We start from the raw sequence: 17777 nt of genomic DNA, 5'->3' as shown, positions 1-17777 counted from the left end.
TTGTTTTTTTGGAGGTTTTACAGGGGTACCATGATTTGATCCACATGGACAGCTGCAAGAACAGCGGATTCAAAGGACAAACAATTCATAAAGCAAGAAGTATGCAACAACCAACCACAACACCCCCCCTTTTTAGTATAAAAGGAGACTGAATTCTTACTTGGGGAAGATAGTTCTCCAGGACATCAGTCTGCCGTCTTCTGGGTCTGCCAGCATTGCAAGTGAAGTCACTATTCCTTGCTCCAACACCTCATCTCCCGGTTTATTGGCCTGTCATGCGGCGAGCAGAACGAGTTTGGACTCGGTAACAAAATGACTGCATTGGAGGTAGTATGTCTCCAATGTTTCCTCGTTTCCAATATGTAACATGCACATCATTTATGATCTAGTGCAAATAATTCATCAAAGACAACCACAAAAAGAAACTATACTCACCTAGCTATCAACACTGAAGTCACAACCTGTCAATTTTATATGATGTTGAACAACACAATGGAAAAACCTAACATAGGGAGTTGATTCCACGGAAATAAAATTATTTCTACTCCTTCAATACTTTTTCTTTTCTTTTCTATTTTATTTTGTTTTGCTTATTGAAAGGAAAATAAAAGTCAAGTCATTTTATTTCACGTATTTTTGTTATAGCTACATTCTTTATATACTACAAAGAGATTTAAACTGCAAAAAAAATTGTTCATATATTAGTATAAAGATATATACACAATCAATGGGGATTAGGAAAGGAATGGACATTTACTAAAAATCCACTGCAATCTTGTCTTTTACAAGCATATCCTGGAATATAAGCTGTATGATCCAGGGGGCCCCATCCCCATTCTCACTGTTGAGTCCCTTAGCAATCAACTACTAAGGCACCAGCATAGAACCATGTGATCAGTATTTGAGGAATAAATTAGGGAATTAGCACATTCAATTCTAAAACAAAAACCCTAAAATAAATACTGAACTTATTTACAGATAAAGAAAATTGGAACCAAAAAAGTAGTTATTTCCCCAAGGTCACAAAGCTAATAACTGGTAAAGACAAGATTTGAACTCATCTGCCTGATTCTAAAAACTAAGGTGGAAATCCCATTCGACTGGGGAGGGTCCAGCAGCAGAGCCTATCACCCTATCTTTGTTCAGATCTAGCCTTAGACAGACTGAGACAGCACCCCATTCCTATGGAACTTGAGGGCAAATGATAACAATAAGGATTTTATATCCAGTAGTTTGTTAGGTCTCATTTATATAAAGTGTCAGCAGGTCAGCAGAAAAACTCTGGAAAATATGAGTGGGTCCAGAGCTTTCTGCTGATTAGTAACTCAGTCTCTCAGGACATAGTGACCTTCCCATGAGAGGCCTCATGGACATAAACTAAAGGCAGCTGAGCAATGAAAACTAACAAGAACCTGGAACTCAAGCAAGAAGGTTCCCTGCCATCCCCCACCCAGTTGCCTCTTCACCCGCGTGGACACGATGGCAGGAGACCCAGATTCTTGTCCAAGTTACATCATCATGGATTCTCATCCATAATAATGTATGACTCTAGGCCGCCTTATGTCCATTAAAACTCAAATATGATAACACCAATATCTCAGCAGAATATCTATGTCTCCACTTCCTGTCTTCTAATAGGAGAATATTTTTATGGACAAAAAGCAGAAATCCAATTTAAAAAACCATGCACGAAGCCAGGTGAAATTCTGCTTAAGAGACTGCTCTCACGCTGAGTAAATGAAAACTCAGAAAAAGTGCCCCTTCTCCCTCAGTAAATGGGAGGTAGCCTGATGTGTGTGTGTGTGTGTGTGCACGTGTGTGTGTGTGTAAATCAAATACAATGAATTCTGGGATGTGTACAGTTTTTTTAAGTCACTGTCATTTCATGGGAATGAGCCAACATTTAAATAATTTGAATCTAGTGTTCTGAGAGAGTCTCGGGCTCTTGGTGGAGGAGGTGAAAGGGGAGAGTGAAGGAGGAAAGAGGTACATGAAGCAAAGAAGTAAGAATACTGCCAGGGAAAGGCAAGACGTTAGTTTTGTTCTTCCTTGCACCACATACAAATTAGGGACTCGCTTTCTGCTGATGACTTATCGAGCACTGAGTTGCAGGAGAAGAGGGGACAGCTCATTGCTCACTGAGCTTGTGACTGTACGTGGCATCTTATAGACACAAATCATTTACCCTGATCAAACACTCTAGCAGCAGGCTGTAATTCTTCTGTTTTGAGAGACAACAAAGCAGGAGTTCAAACAGGATGCATAACTTGACAAAAGTCAGAGGTCCAGTAAACTAAGGAGGATTAATTCAAACTCAGATCTGAATGCAGTCTGATCTTCCCACTCCCAGGACTGGAAAATCCTTAACACAGGCTCCCCAGCTCCCCTGCATTGTTCCTGGCACCAAGCATTTGCCATGGCAATGGTCACCATTTCTCACAGACACAGTGCTCTGTGCAGCAAATGACCTTGATCAGACCTTGATCATCTACCTGCCACACCCACCAGGCTTCACCATACAGGCAGGAAAGCTGGCTTTCAAGTGCATACAAAGCCATTCCTTGTCTAACCTGGGCTCTTCTGTGGTTTCTCCAGCCTAAAGGCAGCCATGAAACTGCTCACAGTTTGTACATGAGCCACACTACCTCTCTCCATCTGTCTCCCCACCTATACTACTTAGCTATGAACATTTTGAGAATCTTCGACACAAATTTTTAAAAACAAAAAAGAAAGGATTCTGGAACAACTACTTAATACTTACAATTTTAAATGACAAAATACGAAGTGAGTATTTACAAACCGAATCTTCCTTTCTAAATTTCAGTTTTAAGCATTTAAAAATATAATAGCAAAAAATTTTCACTTACAAAATTGACAAAAACATAAACAATAATCTGGAATAAGTTAAAAAATAATGCCCATGTTCTAAATGGAGAAACTTCAGGGCTGTACTGAGGGGTAAAGTAAGAGGTGGGAATGTAGAGACATCAACAAATTGCATGGAGGAAAGCAGTTTTGTAAAGATGTAAGTTCTCATCAGAATAATGCAAAACTTACTGAAAACTCCCATGACAACTCCAATCTGATTTTTTTTTTAACTTGAACAAAATATTTTGGAATTCTTCAGGAATAATAAAATCATAATACTAGACAAGAAAATTTGGGATGGAAGAAAAGAATGAAAAAAATTCAGACTGCCAATTATTAAATAAATTTTTACAATATGTAAGTTATGGTGCTGGAGTAAGAAAGGCAGATTGACAGAAGGGAACCATGAGCTCAAAAAGAGACTCTAGTGTACATAAGTATTTTGTAAAGGTGGGATTTCAAATCAAAGAGAAAAGTATGACTTCAGTAATTGTCCTGAGACAATCAGACAGTCACCTAGAAAGAATAAATACTATTCCTCTCATAAGGACCACAAGATAATTTACAGACAGTGATGTAAATATAAAAAAGTACTAATAACAGCAAATACAACACTTTGTTCTTATTAACTCAACTTACCCTTACATTAAGAAGTACTATTATCATCTCCATCTTAGAGATTAAAAAAAACCTACAGAGGAGATTTATTCCAGTATAAGAAATTATTTTTAAGAATAATTTCAAAGATAAAACACATAAGGAATACATTTATTATCATAAGAATATTTTGAGACACTACCAAAATTAAAATCCTCCTAAACAAAATGAAAGGCAAGAAATGACAAGAAAAAGCTCTGTGATACATGTTGTTGAAGACAAGAAGTTAATGTTCATAACATACAAAGAGCTGTCACAAAGCAACAAGAAGCTCCCCCACTTAAATGTGTGCAAAGGATAAAAGGAATCATTCATTTTAAAAAAGTCAAATGGCTAATGAGTGAAAAATGCTCAATACCTCACTGGTCATCAAATGCAAACTAAAACAATGAAAAAGCACTTTTGCTCATCATATTGGCAAATATTTTTAAAAGATATTCTATCTAGTGTCCATCTGTGGGAGAAGAAACCATGAGCGACATTTTCAGAGGACGACATGTCAATGGATATGTAAACTCTGAAAAACGTACGTACACACTGACTCAACACCACTTCTACGAATCGTTTCCTCTAGGAAAAAACAAATTTAGTCCAAAAAGATGTACCCATCAGGGCATTTACACAGCACTGTTTACAATGGTGGGAAGAAAAACTGAAGTGAAATCATATCCAGCAATAGAGAATTGGTTACATAAGTAATTGTGCATCTTTTCATTCCCCTATGGAAGGAATTTCTAGAGTTACTTGAATGGAGTCTGTGATGAATGTAAATGTCACATCCAGGGACTAAATTTCCAGAAGCCTTAACTAAAGGAATACTCATAAAAGATCACAGGAATGTCTGTACAAGAAGGATGCCAGTCAAATATCCTTTCTGACAGTGGAAAATGGAGAAAACTTAACTGTCCACCATCAAGACAATGATGCGTTAAATCACGACGAGCTGCGAGCAATGAGGGAGCCGGCGTTTCGCCGTGGTCCAGGGCCTTGTCCACAGCATTCTCTCACCAAAGGTGTGCGTGGGAAAGAGACCACACCCGCAAATCAGGAGACCCCTCCACTCTATCTGAAAGGACCGTGTGAGTCTGGAGTGGGAGGACGTCTATGATATACACCTGAGTGATTAAAGCGAGCTGCAGAAAAACATATAGTATGGTCTCATTTTTAAATAAAGCATATATACACACACGTATACATGGAATTCTCATATGTGTGTATATATGTATGTCATAGGCATAAAGGTCATGAAACATATATATCAAATTTTCAACAGTTTTTACTCTTCGGAAATAAGGGGAAGGGAGGTAGGGCCTTCCTCTACCACCACAGTTCTCTTTTCAGTATTTCAGTTAAGTATACTTGGAATTTAAAAGTTTATTTAAGTCCGAAGTAAAATGGACAATGCCTCCACAAGACAGAATGCTATACTGGTCATCAAAAATCATGCCAGAGGAGATAGAATATTGTAGAAAAACATATAAAAAGCCGAATGGAAAATGGAGGTGTCCACACAGTAAACAGTCACAGAGTGCTCTCTGGTTTTTTATGACAGAGGTGATCCACACTGATGAAAATATACGTTAACGTGTTAATTATTATCTTTGAATAGCGGGACAAGGATAGCCTTTTTTGCCCCCTTTTTCAGAGTTATTATTTTAAATGCACATTCTTTTTCATCTGAAAAAAAGCATTTTTAGGTGTGTAGTACTATGCATTGGAGAATAATACAAGAATACTTAGAGAAACAAGTAACTAGGAGACAAAGCAGCAGCATCACACAATGTAGGACGGGCGATCCTGATTAACACCACGAAGTTACATAAGGACCCACAAAGTGAGAGCACCTGCTGTAACAGGGCGTGGCCCCCTTCTATTTGTCAGCAGTGTCTTCAGGGCTGAGGCAGTTCTGAGCACGGCCAGTGTCAGTGCTGGTGTCTTGATTGATGCTACTGGGGGTGAGGGCACCTGCAAGCCGAGAGGAAGAACAGAAATCATCCTCTGCCTTTTCTGTCTTGTTTCTTTGTTACTTTAAAAGAGAGCCATATATAAGATAAACCGTGTATCTCCCCAAATGAAATTTCAGTAATGAAACCGTTTTTAAAGACTTCACAGCTTATATTCTGCCTATAACTGTCTTTTCAACAAAGATCATATTTATTAAATGTTAATTAACTCAGTTAATTAACTCCCTGTTGAAACATTCTAGTAAAGAACATGAAATGCAGTATGTAAAAGAACCACACCTGCAGTGACTAGCTCAGCTGTCTTGACGGCAGTGCAGTCAGCCCCCACCATCCCGTGGCCCTGAGCTCCTGATGCTGGTAAGAGATTACGCTGCCGCCTCAGATGGAGAGAAACGGTGAAAGCATTTCTTGAACCCTACAGCACTGACAAAACATAACTGACAAATCCCAGGCCCCTTTGAGGCTCTCATTTTCTGTTTCTGGCCAACCCCCATCAATGAGCAGAACCACCCAATCCCCGAGCCATGGGACTCACGTGGGAAGCAGTTTTGGAGAAATTTCCAGGTATAGAATGTAACCAACTATACATAGAACTCTGAAAAAAGAAAAGATGCCATACTCTGATTTTGGAAGACACTCAAAATATTCTCCTAAGCCTTAGTAGCTGGAAAGGCTGGGCTTCTCCTAAGTCACTTATTTATTTCACAGCCAGTAAGCATCTCCCTCAAATCCTGCTTCCCTGTGTCTGCTGGGAGCTTGAAGCACACTGCTGCTGTCGATCTTATAAGTCACATGGCAGAGGCATGTGTCTCACGCCTGCAACCCTCACACAGGCTCGCCTCCTAGCCTCACTGTCTGAACTGGGCCCCATTTTCTCACCTGTTTATTTGGTATCTGTTCTTCTGTAAGCTACCTGAAATGCGTTTTGGAACATGTCAGAAGAAGCAGTGGGTTGAGAAATGGACAGATTGAGAAGTGAGAGATGGGCAGACAGAGAGAGAGACTCCAAGAAAAGGGGAACAAATAAAATTTCCTATGCAAAACCCTCTTCTAATCAGGGAAGGAAACCACCACGGAAAAGTGTGAAGAGGCAGGTAGCTTAGGACTGTTTCCTGGATTCCATGAAAAGTAACACCAAGAGATGAGAGGGTAGAACTTTAAATAGTAAAAGAAAAAAAGCACTCATGCTTGAAAAATATATCTACAATATGTACTTTCTAAAGAATAGACTGAAATCAGCAGGACCCAATAACACTATACTTGGGTATTTACAGAAGTGAGAATCCCATCTCCAAACCACAAGGCATCCCTTCAGAGCACTGACAGTCTACATGGGGCGGTCATAAAGCCATCACCGCAAAAGCTATGCTACCCTGCACTTATGAGGAATGAGCAGCTGTGCTCAGGCTGCCCACGCGCGTCATTTACACCCCACAGCACCTCTACGGGGGGGACGCCTAGCGAGCCCCGTCTCTGCAGGACAGAAAACCAGTTCTGGAGAGGCTAAGCCGATTTACCAGTTCTCCATCTCACAGGACTGGTCTCTCCAGAGCAGGACACGAACTCGGACCCACGATTGTAACCATGGTACTACAGTGCTTTGTGTGCTGTTTGTGTGTATAATACATTTGTTTCTATCATGAAAGGTTATTTAATAAATGATCGGTTGTCTTGTCTATCTCATTAGCTCACAATCAATCTTTTTATACTGTTGAATTGTACTCTTTTCCCCTGAAGAAAGGAACGGAAACAGCGGGGGTCAGAAAGAGGTGGGGCTCCATTCTTTATCTGGGATCTCATCTCATTGAAGTCCCCAAACAGGGAAAAGGAGCAAATGTTCTCTTTATCTTTTAAAGAGAGGGCTCCAGTGATGGTGACTTATTCAATTACAAAATCAAGGCTGGGGAAAGGGCACATGCAGCAACTAGAGCAGTATCAGCTGTAGGAAGGTCAAAAGTGCTCATGGGAGGGCTCAGGGGGCAGCCTCATTTAATTTCAATCAATAAAACAATAACAAACTCTAAAACTACTGGCCTACAATGGATTAGCTCTTTCTTGACATCTAGCAAGTTTCCACAGCCCACATGTAACATTATCGGGAACCAGTGAAAGGAAGAGTCCACAGACAAGGAAAATCAATGCCACAGGCAGGCTGAAACCCAGGCTGGAGTTTAGGAAGAGAAAGGGCATAGTTAAGAACTGGGGAAAGGCTGGGGAAAAAAATCATCACAAGGACTCTCAAGCATCATCCAACAATCATATAATCATTCATTCAAGAGAGAGTTACTGAGGTCGTATTCTGTGCAAGATTGTACAGCGGGTGAAGCAAGAGCGCAGCGTCCATGGTGGCAGCAAGTTGCGGGGCTCAAATACACTTCTGATCCCAGTACCTTGCACACTTGTCCTCAATATAAAGGCAAAGATAATTAAAGTAAAATAATACTCTGTAAACTCAAAGCATTGTTGAAAAAAAAAGTTAAAGAAGACCTAAATACCAGGACAGACACTCCACACACATTCCCCTATCAAAAGAAAGTGCTCTTGGAATGGCAGTGCTCCCCAGAGCGATCCGTATATTCAACGTGGTCTCGATCACAATCCCAGCGGGCTCCTCTGCAGAAACTGACTATCTGCTGCTACAATTCATATGGGAATTCGAGGATCTCAGTAACCAATACGTACTTGAAAAAGAAAAATTTGAGAGGACTTATAATTCTCAATTTCAAACCTTACAACTGTATCTCCAGGTGAGATTAGAGGCCATTGTGAAGTTATTACTGTGTTAATTCTTATTTACTAAATTCTCTACAATGAATATTACTGTTACAATAAGAAAAATAAAAAGTAAGTTATCCTTTAAAACATGCACACCGATTCATTCATTGGGAAAAAATTATTCTATCAATTAAGAGATAAATATCTATTGAAAAAGGACAACTTAAAAACAAGAGTGCATTTGCATTTTTCATAAATTGAAAACTGAAAAGCACAAAGACGTCAAGTTTCTAGGGAGACCAATGCAACATACTAATAGTTATTTTCAGAAATTCTAATTTAACAATGAAAACTCTGGAAAGGGAAAATCGTGACTGAGAGCCAACTGCAAACACATGGAGAGCAAAGGCCTAGAAATCACAGTTCCTTTAACTCTGCTCCTAACACAATAGGAGAGGAAATTCCTCACTGAGGGGACAGTGGAATCCCATGCATAAGACAGGATACACAGTACAAACTGCACTAGAATTGGGGGTGATTTCCATAGAAGAATTCTAAAGTTACAAAATTGCTGAAAAACTATTAAAACACTGACAGAAAGATTAAAACACACAGTCATATATATTATATAGAAACATAGGTAGTCTGCTCCCATGTTGCATTTAAATACAAATATATTTGTTCATTTATGGGCACTTATGACTTTATCCCTGGTAGAATATTTCAACTAAAACAAATAATCAATATAACACTCCTTTGTCAAATCTACTTGATAAGTTACTCTGCTATGTAAACATAATGTGTCTAAGATAGATCTAAAATTAGTGAAAAAGAGCTTTGTATGGCTTCTTGAACTATTCTCAAAATTCAAAGCTTAATTTTAAAACAGATCTGAACAGTAATTCTATATTACCTTTTCCGTCGTGAAATGAACAACACAGTCTGTTGTCAAAATTCTGTCCTTACAATGATTCACGAGCACCGTATCCTCACAAAACTGCTGGACAGCAAGGCACTATCCAGACACTGTGACCCAACAAATGAAACACAATGAAGACAGTGACCCTATTTTGGAGGGCTTATAGTCTGTGTCAACACCAGGGTTTTATTTGATTGGTTTGATTGGTTGGCAAAATAAAATCAATCAAGTACTTTCTTCTTTGAGCATTCTATAAGTCATGACTCTGCTGTTAGTGTCATGAGCAGGAAAGACTTAAGCATGACTTGATTAGATCAACTAGCAACAATCATCACTGGAGAGTGAGTAATAAAGAAGTTAACTGATAGCAATGCTTCTCCCTACATGAGACCTAAAATAAATCGACACTGATATCCGAAAAGAAAATGAGAATTTGAGGTCCCCAATAAGAAAAAAATCTAACAAGAAATCAAAAAAGTAAAGATTTTTTCATTAACGTTTCCTGGAAAGATTGGAGCATGGTGGTGTTGAGCTCAGATGCTAGGGAAAAACATGAGGGTCTGAATTCCCACAGCACTGGGTAGCTTTGACACTAATATGTCAGTCAAATTCTCTGCATCTCAGTCTCCGATGCATAGACTGGGGACAACAACCGCACCCATCTCCTAGAACGGTCCTAAGAATTAAGTTATTTTATATATACAAGTTTTAATAAAATACATCAGATATTAAATATTACCCCAAAAGCACAAGGAAAAATGAAAACAGAGATAAATTGGAGTTCATTAAACTTTAAAACTTTGCTTCAAAAAACACCATCCAGAAAGTGAAAAAACAACACTCAGGAGAAAATTTTTTCAAATCATTTATCTGATAAGGAATTTGTGTATCAAAAAAAAAAATTCCACAGCTCAACAATAAAAAGGCAACTCAATTAAAAAATGAAAAAAGAATCTGAAAAGATATTTTTCAAGGAAAATATACAAATGGCCAATAAGCACAATGAAACGGTGTTCAATAACATTAGCTCTAAAGGAAATCAAGTCAAAACAACTAGGAGAAACCGCTTCACATTCACTACAATAGGTTAAAATCAAAAAAAGATTAACAAGCACTAATGAGGACACAGAGGAAGCGGAGCCCGCAGCCATTGCTGGTGAGGATGTAACACAGCGTGACCACTTTGGAAAACATCCTGGCACGTCCTCAGAGAGTTGAACATTTGGCTTCTGAATGATCCAGCAATTCTGCTTCCTGGGCACACAAGTAAGAGAACTGAAAACAAATGTTAACATAAAAACTCCTACAGGAATATTCACCATTACTTTTCGCCATTAATTTTCAGAGCCAAAAAACAGAAACAACCCAAATGTCTATCACGTGATGAATGGGTAAACAAAGGGGCCCAGCCATACAGTGAAATATTATTCAGCAATAGCAAAGCATAGAGTACTGACCCAGGCCACAACGTGGACAAACATTGAAAACATTACTCAGTGTGAAAGAAGTCAGTCAAAATAGACGGTTCCACTTACATGAAGTGACTCGATTTGCATGAAATGTTCAGCACAGGCAAATCCACAGAGACAGAAGAGTGGCTCCCTGGGGCTTGGGGAGGATGGGGAAGTTGATAATGTCTGCTTATGCGTACTGGGTTTCCTGTTGGGGGGAAGAAAATATTCTAAGATTGACTGGGATGCACATTTCTGGGCATAGAGTAAAATCCGCTGTACATTTTAATGGGTGATTTGTATTAAAACTGTTAAGAACAAAAGCACCTCGGATTAGTACCTTCCATAGTAAATGCAAATTGCTAACATTTATTACAGGAAGAAGAAACTGCCCTCAGCATGAAAGCAGGAGATCAGCAAATATTAGTTAACCGAAATTGGACAAGAGCATTTCACTTGAAACTGTTGCTGAGTGTACAAGAAATATTCAGACATGACAAGGAAAATCAGTTTGACATCACGAAGAAGCATTCTGCTTCAAATGCAAATCAAGGATTCGGCAAGCCCAGCTGCTACAAATGACCAGAGAAGAAACCTGGTTCTTAAAACAAGCACCAGAGCCAACAAGGAAATGGTGGTGAGGAAAGCAGGCGGCCTAAAATCTGGAACAGTGTGCTACAAATAATTTCTCCACTGAAAATTCAAAAATAAAATGAAAGTGATGTAATGCTGTGTTGAACTCACGTGAATGGGCTTCCTGCAGTGCTTGACAGTTCTGTAACCCCGAATGACTCAGGAGAATCAGCATGGCTCCTGGGAGTCCCCAAGTAACTGCCCATCAGCACGCTGACCACCATCACACGTGCCAGGGTTGAATTGCAGAGAAGAGAGCAACCTCTGAAAGGCACAGGGAATGTTGACAAGGGAATAAAAGGCTGCGGTCAATCCTGGGACAGAGGCCCTGTGAGCAGAGGCCAGAAGGCTGCAGGTGAACTGGAGTGGCCCTGGGGCAGGAAGGGACCACAGGGGAGCATATCTCAATTATCTCCTCTCTCTCCCTCGGGTAGGAGGGATAAAGCCTGCATCCTTCTCACCTGGAACTGTGGGTTCTGGCTGGCGGAAGTCTTACCGACACGGAATGAATTTCTCAAGACTGCGGAAAAAGGAAAGAAAGCGAGAGGGATTAGGGAGCCAAATCCACGAGTCTCTCAAATGCTCCCATATTTATTGTGTATAATCAAAGTAAAAAGTCAATAACAGTTGTGAGATAGTAGGCAGGAACTTGGGGAAAGAAGGGATGAGACAGAGATTGTAGACTCCACCATGAGTACTAAGGCTTAGTTTACCTTTAGGGAAGTCATGGGCTGAGGGGAACAAGATACATTTTTTAGACATGTTCATTACAAAGCAGACCACCAGACCAGCCTGGTCCCTGTTTTGGGGATAATAGACTATCTAACACCACGCAGGCCTGGCGTTTATAGCTGAGGGCCTGGGTCATTGCTCTGCAATAAGCAGTGTGCTATCTATAACCTCAAATATGCAAGCAAGGCATTGTCTCTGCTTTTTATGGCAAGGAGACAGGAGTGAGGATGCACAGGTGTTTGCTTTAAAGCAGTTAATAAGCACATTTTTTTTCTTAAAGTTGACAGGTGGCTGGGATGTGTTACAACTTGTTAACTCAATCATGGGCTCCCACATGGAACCATTATGGAGGACATCCTAGGATGAAAAATCCTGGCTCTGGATCTTTTCCTGCCAGCTTCGGCCACTCCAGCAGGGTCTAGACACATCCCTGAATAACGATCCCACAGAACCACCTACACTCTTAACTCCTGGTGCTTGAAACTTAATTTTAGCTCTACACAACTTAATGTAGAAAAGTTTCAGAAATAAAAGATATTATATTCTTTTTATATCTCATCATAAGACTGATTTTTCTGATTGCTCTAAGCTGCTTCTACATGGTAAAGCACCTAATTCTGCAGGTGAATTCAGTACTTTCCTTTGGGCATAACTAGACAGTCTGGGCTGTCTGACTTCTATTAGTCAAATACCAATACACTTAATTGATTTCTTTGTTCATCAATTTCAGCCTGGAGGTGAGGGTCTATCACTATTTTCCTCAGCCCACCCTCTACTCTTTTCTCATCAGCATCTCAGGCCTCCTGAAAACAAAACAAAGCATTTGTTTCCCTTCATCTACACTTTCCACAAAGGCAACAGGAATCATCATGCCTAGAGAATGAATTCAACACAAATGTTAAAACAAAAATCTATAAACCTGAAGCAACTCCATCTCCGGCTCATGATACACAATGACATGAGAGTAAGTGTGTCAGGTACAAAGCATGCGTGAGCCTGACCACCTCATTTCTATTCTTCAAAGGAAGGAAGGTTTTCGTATTTTTTATTATCATTCTTTGTCATTGTTTCTGATTAAGCCAAAAAATTTTTTATGAAATAATTAAGCACTGCAATAACAGATTTTCGCTGTATCAATTACAGAAGGAATTCAGAGGGGATAGGAAAACCCACCTCTGTAAAAAATGCAAAATTCCTTCCCCTGTTAAGAACACGAATACAAAATGCAACAGAGAATTCAAATTCTTGTGGAGAGGACAAAAGCCACAGAATCAAAGCAAAGTCATTATTATGACTCAATCCAAAATTCACTGGACAAACATGCTCAATGCATTCAAATAATTTTTAAGGCACACTGCAAACCATTCACTTAATTATCTACAGGCTAGAGGAAGAATTTCCCTCTATAACAGACAACATAAATCAATAGGTTGCCCCACCAAACAAGGAACAAACATCAGGTTTTTTGCAGTTCTGATAAATCAGCAAGTTTTAAAGATCAAAATCCAGAAATTTTAAACATTCATTCACACCAGAATGAATCAAGCACTTAAAAAAAATAAATAACCCAAAGAAACTAAACACATTGATCACGTACCTGGATCAATGAGAAATTCTTGTACAGCTGGAAAAAAAGAACAGTCTATAGACTTATACTTGAAAAATAAAACTACTTTTAAAGATAACTGCTAAAACACATTTCATCATTCATGTTGCCTTGAAAAATCTGAGGCACTTGTCTCTGATCAGAAAAGCAATTCTGAGTATTAGTATGTTACAATTCAGTGCCAGTTTGCTTTAGAAGAAAAAAGAAAAGCTACTGTTTCTCATCTTGCACAAAGTTTAAAGAACCTCCCTGCCTCTATCTCCTCCCATTTTCTAAGCTCATGCTCCCCAACCCTTCTGAAACAATTATGAGAACCTCTTATTCCCACCAATATGCCAAATCACAAAAGAGTATCAATTTATTTGTGTAAATATATACCTACACCTTGAACTGGAGGAGAAAGATTTCAGAAGGCTATATGGAACTTATTGCTACATTCCTGAAATCACACACATACACGTTCACAGAGACACAGACATATACAAACTGAATTACTGGGCACTTCACAAGCTAAGGTCTTACAACTTCTAGAAGATAACTTTGTAGTTAGTTTAAAATACAAAACGGTCAGCTTTTGAAAGCCTTGAACATTGCAAAATCATCCAAATATCAATGAGATCCAATTAGCCTTCTCTGTAGAATGTAATTCCCCATGATGGCAAAGCAGACCCTAAGAAGTAGTGGATCCAAGACTCGTGTTTTTCACTAGCTATGATCGTTTTAAAACATGTAAACAGATTTAGAAAGGTATGTCCCTATGACATTTATTCTTATTGAGATGGCATATGTATTCAATTGTCTATGCAGAAAATAGGACCCATGATGGTGTTTAAGAAATATTTTGTGTATTGAAATATTTATTTTTAAGTGCAGACAAGGAGGGTGGGTATTACTCCATTGTAGAGCACCTGTTGTGCACGCACATGTTCCTGGCTTCAATCCCCTGTACCTTCATGAAAATAAATAAATACAAGTGCTTACTTAAAAATAAGAATAAATTTATATAAAAACATAAATGCAGACTAAAAACCACTGCAATCTAGGAGCCACAATTATAATAAAAAACAAGAGTTTCTATCAAATATTGACTATACGCCAATCACAGAGACAACCACAAATCACACCTGACAACCATCACGTGTGATTCTCAGCAATCCTACTAAGTAGACACGGATGAGAAACCCGGCTCTGCGGATGAGGAGACGGAGCTCGGAGGAGCCGGGGACACTGACCGTCCTGCTCCCCGTGACACCGCGTCAGCCCAGGGCAAGCGCTGACAGAGCTGCACTGAGGGGACACCCAGCTGCATGGAACCATGGGGGATTGGGGAGTCCTAGAAAATACTCAAAAGTGTTCAATGAAAAACCAGCTCAAATATGTTACTCTGTGCCCCATCCTCTAAACACAGAACATGTCTGGGACCTTTTTGATGCCTCCGTGTCCTTTCTGCCATCATCAGTTACGTGCCCTCTCAGCGCGACCAGTCATGAACTGGACCCCATACGAAGTGCACTCAGATGGAAGAGCTTTAAAAGCTGTTTTATGAAGTTTGTAAGACTCTGTCTATTCCTCACACAGGCGGTCATCCGGCACTACTCACCGGTGCGGATGTACCACCTGAAATCACACCTTTCTGCTTTTTAAAATCCCTTCATGTAATACAGACTTTTAAACAGCAAAGAAGCAGCTCAACCACAGACAGTGGACATCTTTTCACCAAACGGACTCAAACAGCCCATCGGACTACCTGGAAGCCCTTTTCTTCTATTAAACCCACTTCCAGGTACTTCATCTGATTGGTGGACTCGGCCTCTGAATGGCCTACTCAGAGAGATCCCATCCTCACATCCGGGGGTGGGAGAGGACCCTGCTGCTGGGAGAAATCAGTGAGGAAGGTGGACATCCTCCAGCCATTTCTGCACGGGTAGAAATGCCACATGCTCAGAAATTATACCGTCAGCACCCCTCGGCTCCCATGGACTGGTTTCACATTAAGCAAACTTATGACACACTGATGCAAGAAAACCAGAAATTCAATTTATTAATGTAACAGGAGATGTGAAACTACAAACCAGATTGAAATATCAGAGTTCAACCATGAGTACAGATTCTCCTCCACGGCCCAATCTCGGGCAGGCAGTCACATGGCAAGCGTGGACAGAAGCAGAGCAGGAAGGGTTTCTAGATTAACTCAATGGACTAAATTTCTGTTATAAGAACAGATCTACTGCCTGGAAAACAATTAATGCCAATCACGGGGCACACTCCATGGACAGTGGCTGAAACACGACTGTGAGTACCTGTATAACTCCACTTTCCCTGTCCTTTCTGGTCTAACTGATGCAGAGGTACAGAGATCCAGGGATGCAGATACCTGTAAACACCCAAAGCCCATCCCTGGGAGCCTGGAAACCAGATAGCCAGGATTTAATCAGCTCTGCCACTTACTAGCTCTGTTACCTTGGCCAAATTACTTACCCTCTGTGTGCCTCAATTTCCACACTGTAAACCTGGGATAACAATCAAATCTTTCTTACTCACTTGTTGTGAAAATTGGAGGATTCATTTCTGTAAAACTCTCAGAAAAGAATGTAGCACATTTTTGGTGCCCAACAAATTTCAATTTAATAAGAAAGTGATTTACAAGTCTCCCATCTAATCATCTTCTGTGTTTCATGACTATTCTGAGTCCCAAAGGAAATCCTTATTTCCCCTCTTATAAACTCTTGAGGAGCACCCTTCTGTTTCAAGCCACCACCTGTTTAATCTGAGGGGGGATTCCCTCCTCCCCACTCCTCTGGTCCATGGGAGACTGCTTCTCCCTTCACACCCCTGACCACTGGCCCACGGCTAGCCCTCCTCACACTAACAGATTGAGGTGTGAGTCCGGGGAGACAAGCAGGGCATATGAAAGCTTTCCTTCCCCTCCAGTGTTGGCCACCCTTAGGAAGCAGCCGGGATGCTCAGTTCCATGGCAAGACAGTCCTGTGCATTATGGGTCAGAATCTCTCAAGGGAATGCTCGCTGTGGACCAGAGTTACCTGGGACTGCGTAAGTCTCTAATTCTGGGACATAGTGTCATGACACTCACTCTCCCACAGCCCTGAATTTCATGGAGAACGTGGCTTCATCAGTAATAAAGGAGACATTTATCGCCTGCCTGTTCTTCTTTGTCATCTCTCAGTTGGCTGCTGGACACAACATGTGTATAAGTATTGGGTCCCCTTAAGCCCCAACTTATATGAAGTAACAAAAATTCTGTGGCTTAACATTGGTTCAGGGCGACTGTGTAACTGTCCTGACTCTGCTGATGCTAAATTATGTGTATAGGAACTATGGAACCTCCTCAAATATCTTTCATCATAAAACCAGCTTTTCTTATTTTCCTGTTTCTCAGTAATTGCCAAAGACTATCAAATGATGGCTTCACACCAAACAGCAGTTAAGATTATGAGCCCTCTTGTCATACACACTGTGCTAAACACTTTACATAATTTCTAATTCTCACAATTCTACAAAGCAGAAATGAGTGTCCCCATCTCACAGACGAGGGAAAAACTCAGAAAGAACTGACTCAGGATCACGTAGCTCAGTGGCAGCGCGTGCACGCAAACCCAAGTCAAAACACCACACCCCTTTGTATATGTACCAAATCTCCTACCACCCATTGACACACAGCGGTGGGGATAATACTTAGGGAACTCAGTACACTTTTCAGCTTTAAGGTGCTCCAGAGGCCGCTTCTAGCTCTTTTATAAAATCCCGGCTCACTGGTTTCTAACACTGCAAGAAAAGTCCGATGTTGCAACTGTTTGCACAGGAAGTCTGAAATGTTCACAGCGAGATGATAGAATAAAACTAAGACATAAGCAGAATAATAGTTCCAGGTAGTCAGACATAATGGACATTGTGCTACCCTGAAGCACTAAGCAAAGGAATCAAAAAAAAAAAAAAACGTTGTTTAAGACTTCCTTTACAAACAGGAAAGTTAAGACTGTAAGAAGGTGTAACAGCGCCACCTATGGCTTAAAAGGCCTTCCTGGTTGCCTGGAAAGGTGCAACACAAAAATTGCCTGTGGATCAGAAACAAGAATCAGATAACTAAAAGCTTATGTAGCACATACTGCTCTCCTAGTCCTCATGTCTTGCACTGTAGCAAAAACCAACAGAACTGTACTAGGCCTATATTCATAAAAGTCATGTCTGTATTTTTCCAACAGGAGGTAATCTAA

General features: G+C 40.3%; 1 protein-coding gene across 1 annotated transcript in view; it reads right to left on the bottom strand.

Annotated features, from left to right (window-relative positions):
• Window positions 1-17777, bottom strand: part of LOC140698889 (uncharacterized) — a 142472-nt gene that overhangs the window by 107091 nt on the left and 17604 nt on the right. The window contains exons 2-8 of the mRNA XM_072970748.1: window positions 11669-11727; window positions 11319-11471; window positions 10659-10782; window positions 6025-6084; window positions 5769-5866; window positions 5370-5490; window positions 161-270 (exon numbers count right to left, since the gene is read on the bottom strand). The gene's annotated coding sequence lies outside the window, so the exon portion shown is untranslated. The remainder of the gene's footprint in view (window positions 1-160; window positions 271-5369; window positions 5491-5768; window positions 5867-6024; window positions 6085-10658; window positions 10783-11318; window positions 11472-11668; window positions 11728-17777) is intronic.

Source organism: Vicugna pacos, chromosome 10 (assembly GCF_048564905.1).
Source record: "Vicugna pacos chromosome 10, VicPac4, whole genome shotgun sequence".
In the NCBI taxonomy this organism is placed as follows: domain Eukaryota; kingdom Metazoa; phylum Chordata; class Mammalia; order Artiodactyla; family Camelidae; genus Vicugna; species Vicugna pacos.
Note: the sequence above shows the minus strand (reverse complement) of the source record. Positions and strands in the feature narration are given on the sequence as shown.